Raw genomic sequence first — 6,160 nt, forward strand, 5'->3', positions numbered from 1 at the left:
AGATTATTTAATTTCTAAACGAATTATACCAAACTAAGTTTAGCCTTGCGCTATGCCACCAAGACTTTTGTTATTTATTTCGTTAGTTACGACGAGGTGGTCTGATTTCCAGTTTGTTTGCATCGTCTGCATTTGGATTTAATTAGCTGTACGTGGTAACTATTTAAACAATGGCAAAACAAAAGCCAACCATTGAAGACTGAATTAAGGGTCACAAGGAACTAAAAAATTACAATAAAAAGAATTTTTGTCAAGCATGTTCTAAAACTGTAAGTAAAAATTCGCAAATTCTTATTCTCGTCTTTGTTTCCTGTTTAAAATATAATTTTATTTTTCTGAATTTTTTGACTTCAGCGATTTCCTTTTTTACATTAGTTACGACTTTCAGATACAATATAAAAAAATTGGTTTTAACAAATTTTAAAATAGGAGTAGATACTATTTTCTTATTTCATTGCAGATTGTTTGTGACAAAAAATACGGCGTAACTCAGCATTTACAAACTGAACGACATAAGGAGCACATTAAAAAATATGAGAAAAATCAAAATAAGCAACAAACTATTTTGACTTCGCTAGCTTCAAATTCTCGGTTTAATGAACAAAAACAATTTCAATTTGATTTGTGCAGTGCTATGGTTAAATCAGACATTCCATTGAATAAATTGCAAAGTAGTTCGTTTAGACAATTTCTAGAAAAATATTTTAAAAAAGCATTCCAGATGAGAGTACTCTTCGTAAAAATTTTGTCAGCCCAGTTTATGATAAAACAATGCAGCAACTTAAAAAAATTAGCGCAAATAATTATATATGGTTTACTGTAGATGAAACGACTGACACATGTGGGAGATAAATAGCCAACTTGATTATAGGAGTCTTAAATGAAGATATTGTCACAGAACCATTTTTAATAAGTTTGAAGGAATTAACAAAAACGAACAGTAATACTATTTCTAGATTTGTACATGAAGTTAAACAAGTTTTTTTTGCCCGAGGTGGTTCCAAATGAGAAAATTGTTGATGCTTTCCGACGCAGCAGCATAGATGATTAAAGCTGCATCAAATTTTAAAATTGTTTACTATAATTTAATCCATTGCACCTGCTTAGCACATGGGCTTAACCGCATAGCTGAAACTATAAGATTGCAGTATCCGTTAGTCAATAAATTTATAAAAAATGGCATTTTTTTTAAATGAAAGCTCCATTGATAGTGCTTAGATAGATAGAACTTTTTAAGACAAGATGTTCTGATATTCCTTTACCCCCAGAACCTGTATTAACACGTTGGGAAACTTCGCTAGATGCTGCCTTGTACTATGCCAATAATTTTAACGCTTGATAAGTTTTTCTGCATACATAGACATTTTATCAGACAGGAGACATAATTTTACTACGGAAAATTTGGACAAAAATTTAGTTATATCTTCTTTTAAGCATTGTTAATAGTAAATAAGTAGACTGAAACTAAATAGAACGTGTTAAATGTATAATAATAAATAAAAATAACAATATATTATTATTACAACTTGTTTTAATTTTTTTTCAAATGCTTTTTTTTGTGTTTTTTTTTATATTTTTATGCTTTTTTAAGCACTTTGTTTGTTGTACAATTTTCTGTGTTTTTTTTAAATATTTTCATGCTTTTTTAGGCACTTTTTTCCATTTTGCTGTGCTTTTTTATCCGGTCTTTACTGATAAGGTATATAGGGTGTTACCAATCTGGCTTAGATCTTGCCTTGTCTGGATTTTGGTCCTGTTTTCTAAAGCGAGCCTTTCAGCTTGTGTTCGCATCTGTATTGCCATTTATGAACATGCTATATTTGGTTCTGGGTAGCGATTGTAGGTTGGTGTGCCCATTTTCCCCAGGAGTGTCCTGATTTGCAACATTTGTTTACCAGTTTGGGCGTCGCCGGTTACTTGGTATTCTTTGTAGAGGGTTTGGGTAGATTCGTCCCAGCCTAGAACATAATGATGTCTTGCACCCCTCAGGATATTCCGCTTTGCTGCACCCATAAGAATTCCCACAAACTTTTTGTAGTTTTCTGCCTTCGGAGGTATCCAGCGCAGACCACCATCCACTCTCCTTTTCTTAAGAATGAGATGTTCCATCTGGGTTTATTAATAGATTTTTCAATTGGGAATTCAATAGCAATGCTGATTTTGGTTGGGCAGTGTTGGCTTCTTGGGAAATGTTTGAGTACTTTCCTTGGGTAATATAGAGGTAGTTTGTTCTCATCGGTGGAGACTATGGTTCGGTCAGAGTTAGTTTCGCTCTGAAATCTGCTTGATCGAAAAGTTTTAATTTCCTTAGCATTGTAACTTACATACAGTCCTGTGCGTCGATCTATTGGTGACTCTGATTGGTGAGGCTGTGGGTATGGCTGGTGTTGGCCACTTTACTGTGGGTGGTTTGTAGACTTTTGCAATAGTGAGTCCTTTGAGTGCTATCATAATTAGGTAACCTCACTATAATACAAAGTGCTGTTTTTACATATCGATGGTCCAGTTCTATGCAGCAACAAGTCCAAATTTGGCTATTTTTAGTTTAATACGACAATATGTCCAACATTAAGTAGTTAATCTTTTGTATACAGCAACAATTCGAAATGTCTGGACTTGTCAATTTTAAATAAAATATTTATTTTTTGCGTTAAGCTGAATTTATAATTATTCTAGTTTAACAAAGCAACAATTAGACATGTTGCCTTTTGATTTGAATGGATTCGATAATTATGTGAGTTCCATAGAGCAATATTTTGAGTGGTTGCCTTATGGTCCTGAACAAATCTCAAAATATCTGATGTTATTCGCAGCAAATTTTGAGATTAATTACTTGGCATGGTTTTTTGAAAGAATCGTGGGTTTGGTGTTTCTAATTATTGTAATATTATGTAATTTCGCTTATAATAAATAGCTATTTAATTGCTAAATAGATTCATTTAATTTAATACAACGTTGTGGCGAAACAGGAGCCAAATATATGTTGCGTTTGGCAAGAAAAATGGCAGTTTTTTACAAAGTAGGCAACGAAGCCCTTAGTTTAAATTAATGTTTTTTTTTTAAATAAATAATGAAATAACAAAACTCCACTTTAAGAAAAAATTAGCGCAAATCGATGAAGGGAAAAAAAATTATTACTGACAATACTGCTATAAACAAAAGAGGGAACCTATACTATAATAAGAAGAAATGTGGATCCAGAATATACAGTGGACTCAGAGGGTACAGAAAACATTATGGTTAAAAAGTGTTTTGTCAATAACAATAACGACTTGATAGAATTAACAGATGCCACCAATAAAACCAATAATATTATTATTTTAAATAATGTTTCACACTTAGAATCAGACGAGCACATTATTATCAGCCATGATCCAGTTGTTGAGACTTTGGCAGATAATTTGCAAGGACAACTAGAGTTCTTAAATGTGGCTACCCAGAACATCATCCAACTTCGAGAAAATATTGCAAGTGAGTTTGCTGAGGAGATAAATACCATTATGGCAAATAATATTGATGCTACTAGGCGAAATGTACAGGCACAATATCAGAATTTATCTCAACAGAATGCATCTCCTTCAGATACTTACAGTAAGCATTCTATTGACATCGGTTCTACCTATTCACCTGACAACTTTTCTACCTATCCTTTTGAGAGCGATTCTATAGAATTCAGTGCAGAACTTAACACACCGGACACTGATAAAGCAGAAACTGTCGCTGAAGATGTTAATACCCAATACAATAAATCTGATACTAATATGACTAGAAAACGCGTACGAAATCGAGATAAATGGGAAAGATGGGTCGCTATGAAGATAAAATTTAACGGATTAGAATATGTTAGTATCCGAAAAGAAGCAGTTGTTGCTCGTAAAGTTGGACCGCCTTGGAATGAGTATTGCAGGCTACAGTGCAGAGATCTTTTTCCTGAAGAAGCGCGCGATGAAATTCATAAACACATTTTTGCAATGTATGTAACAAATCAATCCTAAATATAGAATGCATACACCCAGTAGTAACGGGTCTAAAAACTGTGTTTACCAATTTGAATTAAACGGCAAAAAAATATGGCATTCAAGACATTTTACTTGAGAACATTGGACATAAGCATTAAACTTATATTTACTGCTAGCAAGAAAAAAGATGAGAGTGGGGTTCTGCAGCTAGATATGATCGAAAAGCACAAGAAAGTTGGGAAGAAAGAAGCGATGCTCTAAAAGAGGATATTCGAAAATACATAAAATATTTTTCAATTATTGCTGATACCAATAAGCGATACGTAGATGGAAGCCTTAAAATTTTATCGATATACAGACTGTATAAAACACATTACGAAGAAAAACAATTTGCCAAAAAAGCATATATATGAGATGATTTTTAATTCAGAATTTAATATGGGGTTTTTTCAACCAAAAAAGAACCAGTGTATGATTTGCGAATGTTTCAAAAATTCTGAGGAGGATTTAAAACAAGCGCGTTATGAAAAACGCATTAAAGAAAAAGAGAAAAAAGAGTGGAGAAAGAAAATGATATCAAATCTGCAACAATAAATAACACAAAACTACTAGTGCCTTGTTTTGATCTGCAGGCTGTTCTCTCTGTGCCGTGTGGACCATCAGCGCTTTTTTTATAAACGACGTCTAACTACTTATAACTTTACCATCTATGATGTTATTGAAAACAAGGTTACTGTTTAAATGACATGAAGGCCTGGGCAATCGTGAGGCAAATGAGATTGGCAGCTGTTTTGCTAAAATGCTTTTTTAAAATGTTTTGCATGTTTTTCTAAAACACCACTCAAAGAATAAAGACCTTTTACTCTGACAATTGCGCTGGACAACACAAAAATAAATTTCCTGTCTATTTGTTATTGCATTGAGCAAATACTATTGAATCCATTGACGAAATCACGTACACATTTTTAGTTGTTAAACGAAAAAAAAAAACGATGCCTTCAAAGTGGGCCTATTTGCACCCCCAAGCAACTCATCCCAATAATAAGGCTTGCTAAGAAGACTGGCAAGGCTTATAAATGCATTGAAATTAATTGCAGCGATTTTTTTTATATAAAGTCTCTGGAAGCAGCAATAGGAAAAAACTTGAATAAAGACATCAACGGTGCAAATATGCAGTGGAATGAAATGTGTGCTTTTAAAGAAATGAAGAGTAATCCATTTACAATTTCTTATAAAAAGTCATATTCAGAAAATGAATTTAGTGAAATTGTGTTGTAGTAAAGCAGCAATGGCAATCCAGTTGTACGGATAGTTAGTATAGTTTGTTAATTACGGGTCATACCCTGTCTTTCAGTTGTCAACGTCAACTAAGTTGTCACGTAAGTCAAGTAAATACTGGTGTCGAACACGCTGTTTTATTAATATTAGTTTTAACATTCTTATAGTTATTAAAAGTTGAAACACAAAGTTTCTGGCTTTTGAATTACCTTACTGCATATCTGCATTAAATTGATGTCCACTATAAAACTAGACGAGGTCATGATAGCGACATTAAACCTACAAAGGTGTATAAAACATGCATTAAAATTTCACAAGCGAAAAAAAAAAGGATTTGGTGGATTTGTGTGTAACAGTAATGCCATTCCCAGTCAATACTGGACTTTTTATAAAGAGCTACCCTGTACGTTGATAACAGCTACAGCAGATAATAGTGATTCGGATTAGAAGTGTGTAGTTTAGGCTAGGTGGTTTGCAGGATAAATGTGAAAAGAGTAGTCTATTTAAGTTAAAAGTTTTCTATAATGAAAAAATATGAAGATGCAAAAATCTTTAAAATTATTAAAACAACTACTTTTTGTGACTTATTATTGTTATGAGACGGTCTGCTACCAACAATCTCAGAACAAATAAATGAATCTGACTGAATGACTTTAATCTGTTGTTTATTACAATCTCAAAAAACCTGTAATCTTTAACATTCAATTTCTCAAAACAATGATTTTTGACTTGTTGCTGCATGGAACTGAACCATCGATATATTGTGGATTTGTGGATCCACGGATAGGTGAGAGGAGATATGATATCGCTTTATATCTTGGTATCCTACGCTGCTCCGCAATGTCCCAAAGAGGTTTCTTGTAGAGCCAACGTCGGTGTCGTGCTCATGGGCCAATTTGCCTACGTAATCACATTTGTCTCTT

The 6,160-nt window shown here is 33.2% G+C and overlaps 1 protein-coding gene and 1 long non-coding RNA gene across 2 annotated transcripts in view; both read left to right on the forward strand.

Moving 5' to 3' along the window:
- The window catches only part of LOC125505600 (cytosolic non-specific dipeptidase-like), a 12,036-nt gene that overhangs the window by 5,202 nt on the left and 674 nt on the right, over positions 1-6,160 (forward strand). The window lies entirely within an intron of this gene.
- Positions 10-1,182, forward strand: LOC125505602. Its single transcript, XR_007282264.1, has 2 exons — positions 10-269; positions 461-1,182. It is a non-coding gene; the product is annotated as an uncharacterized LOC125505602 (long non-coding RNA).

This window comes from Dendroctonus ponderosae, unplaced genomic scaffold, assembly GCF_020466585.1.
Source record: "Dendroctonus ponderosae isolate FM_Combo_2020 unplaced genomic scaffold, Dpon_F_20191213v2 Dpon_F_20191213_9, whole genome shotgun sequence".
Lineage (NCBI taxonomy): Eukaryota > Metazoa > Arthropoda > Insecta > Coleoptera > Curculionidae > Dendroctonus > Dendroctonus ponderosae.